The sequence below is a fragment of the Apium graveolens genome, chromosome 2 (genome assembly GCF_009905375.1).
Source record: "Apium graveolens cultivar Ventura chromosome 2, ASM990537v1, whole genome shotgun sequence".
Lineage (NCBI taxonomy): Eukaryota > Viridiplantae > Streptophyta > Magnoliopsida > Apiales > Apiaceae > Apium > Apium graveolens.
In genome coordinates this window covers 127,080,383-127,094,433 of record NC_133648.1, presented here as the reverse complement: position 1 = coordinate 127,094,433, position 14,051 = coordinate 127,080,383, and positions in this window count along the sequence as shown.

The following is a 14,051-nucleotide window of genomic DNA, read 5'->3' as shown; positions in this document are numbered from 1 at the left end:
CAGTCCTAAAAAACCCGGGAAAGACTGAATCATCCCTAATCCTCATGGATTGGGCAAACTCCTCCGAGTCCAGATAGTTGTCAATAACTTTATCCTTCTCCGCCCGAAGTACCACCAGCTCGGCGTTAGACTCTCCGAGTTCTTCCTCCTTGCGCTTGAGCTTCTTCTCCAGGGTAGCGTACTTCTTCTGTTGCCTCCTGAGGGCATTATCGGCCTTATCAGAAGCCCGCTTCCATGATTCGGCTTGCCTCACAGCGCCTTGAAAGTAGGCGTTAGACTGAAACAAAGCAATTAAGAAAGTATAAGGCAAGAAAATGCTACAAGAACGAAAAATAAGTTTAAAAAAGAGAAGGCATACCGAAGCCAGAGACTGAGCTCCCATGAGTTTAATCCTCTCAAGATCAGGGGTGGCCACCACATCAGTAAAGTCCTTGGGAGTCACGCTATGGTAGGACCAATCCCAAGCATGTTTCGTGGAACCAACCATGGTGTCCCCTCGGCGGAATCCCCAAAGAGGCTGGAAGGCGCCTGTGGCAGTAGCAGTAGGGGCAGCAGCAGTGATAGGAGCACTATGGCCCCCAACTCCTTCGGTTGAAGCCTCCCCCATAGGCTCTTTCTGCTTTCTCAAGAAGATAGGCTCTTTCGCCTTTCCCCGGGTGTCTAGGCCTGCGAGCCGAGCTTTCTTCATCCTGGCTGTCTCCTCAACCAAAGGAACATTGTCCTCGTTAATCTCCTTAGCAGCTGAAACAAGCAAAGGACAAAATAAGTGATGTTAATAATGCATGAAATGAAGTAAAATTGAGAAGGGAAGAAAAATACCCTGTTGAGAAACAGAGGATAGTCCCACATGAATCAGGGAAAACTCCTCTAAGAGAGTCCAGCTGGTGGTCGTGCCATCATCCTGAGTAAGCCCATTATAAATAATAGTTTCTTCGGGAGTTAAGTGAATGGATTTGAGGCTACCATCACTAACCTTCCCAAAGGAAGATCGAAAAAGTGTGCCCCAGTCACCATTCTCCCAACGTAACCCGACGAAACTATTCCTCCAATTTTGATTATTATCAGGAATAGAGGCGCTGTTAAAGATATGTTTGCTTTTGGGCCTTTGCTTGACATAGACCCAGCCGCAGATACTGGAAGAACTATTGTAACACTGAAAGACTTTCCTAAAAACAGCTACAGAAAGAGGAAAGCCCTCCCTAAGACAACAAACCATAAAACATAGAATATTCCTCCAGGTGTTTGGAGGAAGCTGACACGGATTAATTTGTAGATCAGCCAAAAGATGAGGAATAAAAGGATGAAAAGGAAACCTAAGCCCAGCATTAAGGGCATCTGTGTAAATGAAGAGAGTGTCGGGTCTCCAGTGGCAAGTACGGTCACCACCAGAGACTGGAACTAATCTAAAAGGAGGAAGGACGTTATAACGAGCATTTAGTTTATTGAAATCTATGTTGTGCCAAGTATTACAATGATTAAAAGAGTCGAGATGTGCAGTGGAGGGATATTCATCCCCCCTAGTGTTAATCATATCAATTAAAGACATATATGAAGAGCGGATCTCGATATCCTTACCTCGTTTTGAAGCCGAGGCTATCTTAGCCGCTCTCTCGGAACTCTTGTCAGCCATTTAGTAAAGACTGGAAAAGAAGGCTGGGAGCTAAGGGAGGAAAGTTGGAAGAGGGAGAAATTTGTAGGATGATTGAAGAAATGAAATGAGAGGTGTGAGGAATCACACTCTCATCCCACCTCTTTATAGCCAAGAAAAAGGGGATTTGGGCCTCAAAAAAAGCCCATATGGGCCCAAAAATGGAAGGATCTGGAATATTCCAGAATATTTTAGAAAAGTCTTAGAAAAGTATGGAAAAATCTGTAATGATATGGAAAATTCTAGAATATTCTGGAAGTCAGGCTTAAGAGTTCAAGCCCAACCCAAGTTTGAATGGGCTTTGGATATTAAAGCATGATAAAGGCCCAGTCCAAGAAAGCCCAGAAAGAGGGCCCAATTAGTTGACAAATAAGGCCCAGATTTAAGAAATGGGCCCTGGATGAAGACCCATTAAGAGGGTGGCCCAAAAAACCCAGGCCCAAATCAAGGACCCAAAAAAAGTCCAGCCCAAACATATGGCCCAACTTCAAGGAAAAAGGATATGAAAATAATCATTCCTGACTCATTCGACCAGAAAAAGTGAGGAAATCTTGCTCGAATAACCTGAGATCAAAGTTCTGTCGATTAAGGCTAAAAATTAAGCATAAATCGACCAGAATTTAAACTCATTCGACTAGAAATCAAATGAAAACCCTGGTCGAAACAATCCTGCTCGAAATTGCTTCGACCAAGGCAAGAAAGGTGGCTAATTCGGTCAAAACAAAGAATTCTGACCCAACATCCTGACCGAAAGTTTCCTGCTCGAAAAAGAACAAGGGGGTAGGAAAAATCCTGGCCGAAATTCTGTTCTGCTCGAAACACTCCTGCTCAAAAAGCTGTCGACCTGGGCAGTAAGAGAAGCTTAATTCGGTCAAAAAGCAAGAATCCTGACCGAAAGGGACGAAAATCCTAGTCGAAAAAAAAAAGAAAAAAAAAAGGAAAAATCCTGGCCGAAATTCGACCAGGACTCCTGACCGAAAGCATCCTCCTCGAAAATCCTTCGACCAAGGCACAGTAGGGGCTAATTCGACCAGGATCCTGGTCGAATGGATTCCTGGTCGAAAATTGTATAAAAAAAAGGAAGAAAAAAGGAAGAAAAAAAAATTAAGGGAAAAATCCAGAAAATTAGGGAAAAATCCAGAAATTAAGGATAAATCCCAGAAAATTAAGGACAAATCCCAAAAATTAAGGGATAAATCCCAGAAAATTAGGGAAAAATCCAGAAATTAAGGATAAATCCCAGAAAATTAGGGAAAAATCCAGAAATTAAGGATAAATCCCAGAAAATTAGGGAAAAATCCAGAAATTAAGTACAAATCCCAAAAATTAAGGGAAAAATCCAGAAAATTAGGGAAAATCCAGAAATTAAGGATAAATCCCAGAAAATTAGGGAAAAATCCAGAAATTAAGGATAAATCCCAGAAAATTAGGGATAAATCCAGAAATTAAGGATAAATCCCAGAAATTAAGGGAAAAATCCAGAAAATTAGGGAAAATCCCGAAAAATTAGGAAAAAATTCCTGGAAATTAAGATAATTTCTGAATAAAAGGAAGATTCATCGTAAATGTGTAGGTCGCTCCACACTTTACGCAAAAACGAAACCCTGAAAGGGAACGAATAGATTTAACTTCTGCGAAACCTGATCAATGTTTCCCAAAAGTTGGGGGGCAAATGATAGGGATAAATAAGTCCTGATTTTATAATTAATGGACTGCTAGGCCCAATAAGAAAATGTATGATATTCAGACCAGAAAGGTTAAGCCTGATGGACCAGATCAGGCCTGGTGGAATAAAAAGGCCCAAAATCCCTGATTATTAATTAATTTCGTAATTAATTAATAAGGGAAAAATCAGCTATTGAGAAGAGTCCCGATAAGGATATAAATCCTTATAGATTAGCCTCAAGGGGACCTAAAAGGATAAGGAATCAGCTTCCTACTTCCTAGGACTCCTAAGTCTATCCTAATTCAGAGGCTTGTCCACCAAGTCTCCTATACCAAGTCCAATTCAAGGACTCCCACATCTATATAAGGGGCCTCACCCCACAAATTAGAACTACGTTTTTTGACTTGATCCTTGGCAATCAGCAAGGTACGTAGGCATCTTGTTAAGGCAGATTGAGTCACGAAACACAAGAGCAGTCAAATCGAGCCTCGAAGCTCACGTTCCTTAGTATTAAATACAGCAATTATATATATTAGTTTTTAATCCATAACAGTTATATCTTTGAATTTGGATGAGTATTTGTTATTGCATGCAAGAGAGAGAAAAGAGATGGGGAGAGAGCCGAGAGAGAGAGTGTCCGAGAGAGAGAGAAAAGAAAAAGAAGAGAGAAAAGAGTGAGTGTTCGGCAAGAAGAAGAAAATGAGGAAGGAAGGGAGTATTTATACTCCACCAAGATTAAGGGCAAAATAGTAATCTAATAACTCCCTTTTTAGTTTGCATTTTCTTTCTCTTTTTACTTAATTACAACGAAATTCAAAATAAAAATATTTCTCTCTCGGAAAGTCAAGAATTATTGAAAATGACATTTTTAACGCGTAGGCCTCGAAATTAGCTTTTTATCCATTACTCATAATAAGAATTTGAGCGAGCGGTTGATTTTATATGAATTTCGCAAACTAGCTTTAATAAATACCTTTTCCACATAAAATCGATTTAAAAATGCAAAGATCAACAATTAAATTCATTTATCATTTTTAAAAAGTCTCTAAGACCTCTATGAAGATATCAGAACAAATCCCATGTTTTTATCTATCTCAGATGATTTTATAAAAATGCACGAAGGTTAATTAAACCTTTACTTAAATCACATAATTCCTTTAAAATTAACAAAAATTAACACAGATCATACAGTCATGCACACAGGCAAGCAATCACACATATACGATCATATAACGACTTAGGTCTGATCATAGAATATATCACTCTTAAATCTTTATCCTCTTTTACGCGTACCGGGTCACGTTCAGCCTGACGGCCCGACGCTCAGCATTTCGATTACGCTTCTCATTATCATTATCGACTGACACGTCACTTAGGACAAAACACTTTACTGACACATTCATTTCATTCAATCACACATAATTCCCCTTTTATATATTCTTTAACTCTTTAATGGAACGGGTTCCGTTCTACCCGACGGCCCGACAACACAGCTTAACTTCTAAGTTGACTCTTTAAATTGGAACGTTTTTATCTACGCTCCTTAACTCTAGTATACAGATAAGACAAATAATCACCGCTTAATCACATAATCTCATCACATAACACATACTTTACTTTCTTAATTACGACGCAAAATTCTCGGTCGTTACAATCTACCCTTCTTAAAAGGATTCTGTCCCCAGAATCTAATCTAAGCAAATAGATGGAGATACTTTTCTTTCATTTCGCTTTCTAATTCCCAAGTCGATTCCTCGACTAGTGGATTTCTCCACAACACTCTAACTAGAGGTACAACTTTATTTCTAAGCGTCCTTTCTTTTCAATCCAAAATTCGCACTGGTTGTTCTATATAGGATAAATCTGGTTGGATTTCTACTGGTTCCAACGCCATCACATGGCTCGCATCAGCATTATACTTCTTCAGGAGAGATACATGAAACACATTGTGCAGATGTTGCATTTGCGGCGGTAGCGCTAATTCATACGCTACTTTCCCAACTTGTCGCAATACTTCAAATGATCCAATGTACCTTGGACTCAGCTTTCTTTTCTTTCCAAATCGAGTTAAACATTTCCAAGGAGATATCTTCAACAAGACCTTGTCTCCAGTTTCGAATTGCACATCTTTCCGCTCTTGATTCGCGTACTTTGCCTGTCGGTCTTGAGCTGCAATTAATCTCTTTCGTATCATTTCAACTTTTTCCTTCGTTTGCTGCACTAGCTCGGGGCCAATTAACTTGCGCTCACCAACTTCGTCCCAATAAGTAGGGGATCTACACTTTCTTCCATACAACGCTTCATAAGGCGGCATGCCAATACTTGCGTGATAACTGTTGTTGTAGGAAAACTCAACTAAGGGCAAATGATCGTCCCAATTTCCTTTGAAATCTATTGCGCAGGTTCGTAACATATCCTCAATTGTCTGAATTGTCCTTTCACTTTGTCCGTCTATCTGCGGATGATATGTTGTACTCATTTTCAATTTCGTTCCCAAATGATCATGGAATTGTCGCCAAAATCTCGAATTAAACCTTGGATCTCTATCAGATACGATAGATACAAGAACTCCATGACGCATCACGATTTCATCCAGATACAATTTGACCAGCTTTTCTAATGAAAACCTTTCGTTTATCGGCAAGAAATGTGCTGACTTTGTCAATCGATCAATTACCACCCAAATCGCATCATGATTAGACTTGGTTTTAGGTAATCCTACCACGAAATCCATCGCGATATGTTCCCATTTCCATTCAGGTATGCCCAGTGGCTGAAGCAATCCACTTGGCCTTTGATGTTCCGCTTTAACTCTTTGGCACGTGTAACATTTGCTTATCCATTCCGCAATTTCCTTTTTCATGTTTGGCCACCAAAAATTTTCTTTCAAATCCTGGTACATCTTTGTACTCCCAGGGTGAATTGAAAATCTCGAGTTATGCGCTTCTTGCAAAATCTCGTGCTTTAGTTCCACAACATCAGGTATCCAAATACGTGAGTTAACACGGTATATCCCTTTTCCATCCTTTTGAGCTTTAATTTCTTCTCCCGTCAACTTATTCCTTTCGTGATTCATCACTTGCTCTAGACAACATCTAATCTTTTCCAAAGTTTCAGGTTGAAACCGTATTGCATAAATGGCTTCACCTCCACATTCTGGAGTTTGCACCACTATTTCCATCTTTTCAAAGTCCTTGATTAATTCTTCTGATGACGTTAACATATTCAACTTTTCCTTTCGACTTAAAGCATCAGCTACCACATTTGCCTTTCCAGGATGATAGTTTATCGCACAATCATAATCTTTGATCAATTCCAACCACCTTCTTTATCGCTTATTTAGTTCTTTCTGAGTAAAGATATACTTTAAGCTCTTATGGTCCGTATAAATCTCGCACTTTTCCCCGTACAAATAATGCCTCCAAATCTTAAGGGCAAATACAATTGTTGCCAATTCCAAATCGTGCGTTGGATACTTTTACTCATGCGGTTTGAGTTGCCTTGACGCGTATGCTATTACCTTCCCGTGTTGCATTAACACGCATCCAAGTCCTTTATAGGAAGCATCACTGAATATCACAAATTCACCTTTATCATCTAGTAATACCAACACAGGGGCGGTTACCAACCTCTTCTTTAATTCTTGAAAACTTTCCTCACACTTTTCTGTCCAAACGAACTTCTCATTCTTTCTTGTCAATTTTGTCAATGGAACGGCAATCTTTGAGAAATCTTGCACAAATCTTCTATAGTATCCGGCTAATCCCAGAAAACTTCTGACTTCCGTCGAAGTTTTGGGCCTTTCCCAATTCATTACAGCTTCTATCTTGGCTGGATCCACTTTAATTCCTTCTTTATTAACTACATGACCAAGAAATTGCACTTTTTTTAGCCAAAATTCACACTTTGAAAATTTTGCATACAACTTCTCTTTTCGCAGAATTTCCAAGGAAATCCTCAAATGCTCCTTATGATCTTCCTCCGTTTTGGAATAAATCAGTATATCGTCGATAAACACAATCACGAACTTGTCCAAATACTGCTTGAACACTCTGTTCATAAGATCCATAAATGCAGCTGGCGCATTCGTCAAGCCAAATGCCATCACCAAAAACTCATAATGTCCGTATCTTGTTCGGAACGCTATCTTGGGTATATCTTCCGCTTTGATCTTTAGTTGATGATACCCAGATCTTAAATCAATCTTTGAAAAGCACGAAGCTCCTTTTAATTGGTCAAACAAGTCATCGTTCCGCGGTAGAGGGTACTTATTCTTGATTGTCAACTTATTCAGCTCACGGTAATTGATACACAATCGCATACTTCCATCCTTCTTCTTTACAAACAACACCGGTGCGCCCCACGGGGATACACTCGGTCGGATTACTCCTTTGTCCAACAACTCTTGCAACTGAGTTGCTAATTCCTTCATTTCAACCGGCGCCATGCGATAGGGAGCTTTCGACACTGGTTCCGTACCAGGAGCCAATTCAATCATAAACTCGATCTCTCTATCTGGAGGTAGTCCAGGCAATTCATCAGGAAACACGTCCGGAAAATCTCTTACTACCGGAATATCGTCGATCTTTACAGATTCTTTCTCCACGTCCACGACATGAGCCAAATAAACCTCGCATCCTTGACGCATTAATCTTCTCGCCTCAATAACCGTTAGAAATTTCTTTTCTTGCCTCCTTCCTTTAAATATCACTTCCTCATCATCCTTGGTTTTTAACTTCACTTTCTTATTTTTACACTCTATTTGCGCCTCATGATTTGACAACCAATCCATTCCTAGAATAACCTTAAATTCTCCTAACTTAAAAGGAATTAAGTCAGCAGAAAAGTGCCGATCTTCTATAGACATATCACAACCAGGACAAAACTTATTAACAAGAACTTTCTCTTGATTGGCTACCTCTATAATCAAATTAGGCTCTAGAGGGTACGCAACACAATTTAACTTATCAAGAATGCTTTCAGAAATAAAAGATCTGGTTGCTCCAGAATCCATCAAAACTTTTACTTCTACTGAGTTTATAACAAGCATACCTGCTACCACATCCACATCTTGCACCGCATCTTTCATTGACATGTTAAAGGTCCTAGCTCTGGGTTGAGCTGATGGTGCTGGGAGAGACGGCGGTCCAGCAATTCTGAGAATATTAGCCTTCTGCACAGGCTCCTTGCAATTTCTAGCCATATGGCCTACCTTGCCACACTTGAAACATGCCAAATCAGGCTTCCTTATTTCATTTGAACATTCCGAAGAATAATGCCCCTTCTGGTTGCACTTAAAACATGTTATATCCAGCTTATTACATCTCCCCGGATGTCTCTTTCCACAGTTCATGCATTCTTACATCTGGGGTCTGCTTTCCTTTCCCGGTTGTCCAGCTTTCTGGAAACGGTTCTTCTGAGCTCCATTCCCGGGTCTAAACCTCTGGAACTTTTTGTTCTGACCTCCACCATTCTTTCCAAACTTTCCTCTGAACTTTGAACTTCCTTGCTCTTGCTCAGAGCTTTCAAACTTCCTCTTTCTTCCTTCATTTTCTCTTCGAGCAGCTTCCCGCTCACCTTCCACTATCATTGCCTTCTGAACCAAAGCAGCATAGTTCTTGATCTCCAACATTGCTATTTGACTCCTAATCCACGGCTTAAGTCCCTGCTGGAACCTCTTAGCCTTCTTTGCTTCAGTATTCACGTACTCTGGCACGAACCTTGCCAACTCCGAAAACTTCATCTCATATTCTGCTACCGACATTTCCTCCTGTCTAAGATCCAAAAATTTCATCTCCAACTGATCTTGCATATAACTTGGAAAATATTTTTCCAGAAACATCTCAGTGAACTTCTCCCAAGATAAGTCTTTGCCTTCTAACAACGCCTTAGAAGACTCCCACCAGAAACTTGCTTCATCTCTCAAATAATAATTTGCGTACTGAGCTTTCTTATCGTCCTTAACTCCGGCTAGCTCAAAGGCTTTTTCCATCTCTCTCAACCACGACTGTGCTTTAATCGGATCTGGCAAACCTAAGAACTCTGGAGGGTGAACAGATTGAAAGTGCTTGAAATTTCCAACTTTTGGGGCCACAGGTTGTTGCAAAAGCTGAGCAAGTCTTCTCATCAAAGTGGTTTCTGGGTTTATTTCTGGGTCTTGGGTGGGAATTTCTTCTTCTTGGTGATCTGGTGAGTTGGCCATTTCTTACAAACCTGATTGAGAAATTATTTAGCAATACGATGGCATGGCATATATAACAATAATTTTTTTATGAAATCTCTTTTGTGGGTTTTAAGTTTTACCCAATTTGCACATGCAATCCTATTACTACATAATTCTCATATCAGTGTTATTTTATCATGGCACGGAATAGGGTTTTACGATCTTTAGACATGGTTGTACGAAAACATAGCTGTATTTAAAACATGGCATTGAGAACAGTTTATAAGATAAACAAGGTGCACAAAGGAAAACAAGATAATAGATTTATTTAAATCAAGGGTTACATAGGAAATATTCTGGATTTTAAGGTTCTGAAACAAGGTACAATAAATAGAAGGGTTAAACAGAGGAAAAACTGGAAAACATCCCCATATCTACCCCTAACTTCCAACTACTACTACTACTGCACTGGTTTGAAATACAACAAGATAAATGAAAAAAAAGGATCCCGGCATCTGACCAAGTATCCCAAAGCCTACCGGCGCTGAAAACAACAACAACAATCTACGGGCTCAACCAACAGTCCCGTCTAATCATCTAGGATCTCTCTCAACACAACCAACATCCAGCGAATGATCTTATGCAGCCTCCGGGCCTCAGCATCAGCATCACTAGTGGATGGTCCCTCATCCAATCTCCTCCTGGCAACCTGCTCCACCAACTGAATCCTAGCTCTCCACTCCTCCACCACCACTGAAGTCCTCTGCCTAGAGTCTCGAATCAACCTATCTACCAAAGCTCCCAGCTCAGGAATGCGGGAGTACACAAAGTCTCGGTCCTGGGCTAACTTGCCACCAATACTGACAGGAACAGTCTTAGGCATCTCCGACTCTGGCTCAGGGGCAGGGGTCTCTGAATCAGGCCTCAAGGGTGAAATCTGCATAGGGATCTCACTACTCTCAGAAGGGTCCTCCTCTGGGTCTGAACTAACATATACAGGCTCCTCTGGAGAGGGTGGAATAGGGTCCACAGGGGTACCAGTCAAGCTAATCTCTGAGTCTGAGTCACTACCACTACTAGGATCCTGAGAGAAAACATAAAACAGCAACCAAGAAACAATATTAGGGTCAAATAAAGCTTCCAGCTAACTCACACCCTAACTCTAGTTTCTGCTTTACCAATCAAACATTTTCCTTAGACTATACCTAATAGTCTAACTCAACTCTACATGAGTCGAACTCTCTCGCGATATAGATATATTCCCAAAATACCCCTTTAAAAAAAACCTAACTTGTCTCAGGGACTAGATCCTGTAGCTCTGATACCAACTTGTGACGACCTCAATCTCGGGGTTAGGAAATGAGGACTCACACACCTCTAATCTACTAATTAAATATGCATAAACCCCGATTAACTACTAACAGGATCAACAGGATAAAGTATGAGACAAGATTATAACTACCAATCACAGAATATAACTTACAAACCCAAAATATTATTAAATAATCAATATCGATTCCGGCTGGGAACCGACAGATAACCCATTGTATCTTTAAACACCACTTTCTAGGCGCGAGCTCACTCATAACCTGTACTACCTGCTCTGGCAACTGGAAGCCCTCAACACGGTAGGGACCACCAGGTACGCTCTTACGAGCAGTGCGCCTAAGCCTGGCCATCTTCTTGCTTAACTGCCATGGTTAGATTAAGACAAAACAAGTGAGTAGAAAACTCAGCAAGTAACTATATAGCAGTTCTACAATATCAATTCTCAATATACTTTGAACAAACTAGGGCATTCTATTTTAGCTAATCTAGGTGGCAGATTTCCATATATTTATTTTTTTATTTTCTTTGAGATAAGGAAAGGGTATCCGAAGAATAGTTGGGCTTTCAAGAAACAAAGCTCGAAGCAGGACAAAAGCCGACATTCATCACAATTCATTATAGGATCAAAATAGATCTTTCGATAGAGGAAAGCAACAGTATTCAAGATATAGAATCATTCATATGATCAACAATTTCAGGGATAGGGTTCTGAGCTTTAAACTCCACAATAACATAATCAACTCTTTTCAAAACAGTATAAACCATTTTCATTTTCAAAAATCAATTTACTGAATAAAAGTTTCAGTTCCCTTTTTTAAATAATCATTTAGAACCCTTGATTGGATCACTTATCTTTCCATTTCATTATATACGGGTGATCAGCCCGTATCGACCTCCATTCCGGTCTTTAAGGTACCATTCGGCATAATTTCAGCCTTAAATTGGACTAGTCCCACTAGCCTCTTACCATGACTGGACTAGTCCCACTAGCCTCTTACGTCTCAATCCAATCCATCAGGATTTCATTTGGAAAACCTTGAGTTGGAAAACAATAGGTTTTCTAAAATTCATTTTATCATTACCAAGCCTTTGAAATCATTCGGACTCTTTCAAGTTGAAACTCATTCTTAATTCAGATTTTAAAGAAACAAAGTTCAGGGAGTGAATCAAAGATACGCAAAGAACAATTCTCAAGAATTATGTATCAAGGATAACAAGGCACTAAATTTGAAGGATCAGAAATAACTTAGGGATCATTAGGGCGATCAAGAGAAACAGGGTATCATTAACAGAGTTATCCAAGATAATTTAAAGGTTCAATATGATTCATGGCATTATAGGAATCTTAAACAGAAAGGCAGATTATCAACGGGTGAAATTAATAGGATTATCAATAACAGGTTATCAAGAACAAAGGGTACTTCAAATCAATATCAGGATTTCATAAAGCAAGGGTTTTATACTTTAACAGTTCCATACTCTACATGGTATGAACAATATTTCCTTTATAATCATTTACACAAGTAATCAGAGTTACTTTCCTGAAATTGCTTTCCTGCAGGTTGAACTACTGCCACCTAGTATACTTTTCCCTTTCCTAGCTCGAATGCCCTCACGCTCCGAATCTACAATGAAAACCAAAATCTTAATTAGATTCCCAACTCTCGTTCCCGGAACGATCACTCTATACGATAACTCGATTATATTCTTGACTCGAACTATACGAGTATAGCTTATACACATAAGCACATAACACATAACACAATCCTTTCTCGTAGTTTTTATATCCTTATATACCTAGCAATCAAAGCGTACTCGCTTGACCTTGGCTATTTCTCAAATCAAACTAACACGACTCTTTTACGAGTACTAGACCCATTTACAACCAAACATTTACGTGCATACTATCACTTATATCAATCGACTTAATTCCCTTTTCTTTTATTCCTTATTTCGAACCAAAACAACAATCCAATCAAGCAAAATCAAAGATTTTCACATATAACACTCAATCATTCTTTAAATTACCAAAATCAAGTTTTGACCTTTATTTCTTATGGCCTATTCGGCCTTAACACTTATCACAATCAAGAATCAAACATGCAAAAATAGATTTTGACATGCAAGGTTATATACCACATTTCTTTCTTGTTGTAATCCCCTATTAAATCATTCCATTTATTAAGTCACCAAACCATGCACTACTTAGTGATTTCAACTTAGTCAATCCATCAAATCAACATGCATACACTTAATCACCAAGTTATCCCCTTTTTATCTTGTTTTCATTCGGCAAGAACATAATTTTCAACTCAAAGACTAATTACTAGCATGCACTCATTGATATCCTTTAAAACTATCATGCAATTGCTTTTAAATCATACAAACTTAGTGTTTACCAAGATTATCTCACCCAATTCAATTTCCTTTCTTATTAACTCAAAAATTCGAACCTAAACTTAGCATGCGACAATAATTCATTCCTTATTAATCTAATCACCATCCATCATTACTTTAATCAAGTCTACTCACAACAAACCACTTTAAAGATTCAACCCATTCGGGTTTATCAAGAAAACACACATACAAAGATCAATCTTGACATGCAAAGTCCTATATCACATTTTCAACTTGTTTTAAGCCTTAACTTAGTCATTTAACTCATTTTTATCAAGATTTCCGAAGCACAAAGCCAAACATCACCTAATGACTCAACCTTAATCAAATTATTCAATGCATGCATTCACTTAATCACAAATCAATCTCTTTTAAACCCATTTTCCATTCGGCAAACATTCAAAATTCACAATCCAAGAACCAAACATTGACATGCATCACTAACTCCTCTTTTAAATCAACATGCAACTCTATTCCCTACTAATTAAGCTTAGTTCATACCAAGATCAAGTCACAAAATTCAATTTCCCTTTTTATTAGCATAAAGTCGAAGCAAAAACTCATATGCAAATCATCAATTTTGATTTTCTAAGCAACAATCACATGCACACATTCATTTTACAATCAAGGAAATCATTTTACCAATCACATACTCAATTTTCAACAAAAGAAACAAAACCCTTTTTCAAGCTTTCAAGAAACCATAACATGCAACATTAAAATCCAAAAATCACATCATGAAAAAACCACCGGCCCTCCTTTGGATCATGGCTGGTGGTGGTCGAACTTGAGAGTGCCCATAACGGGTCTCCTCTTGAGTTTTAAACCATAAAATCACTTGAATCTAC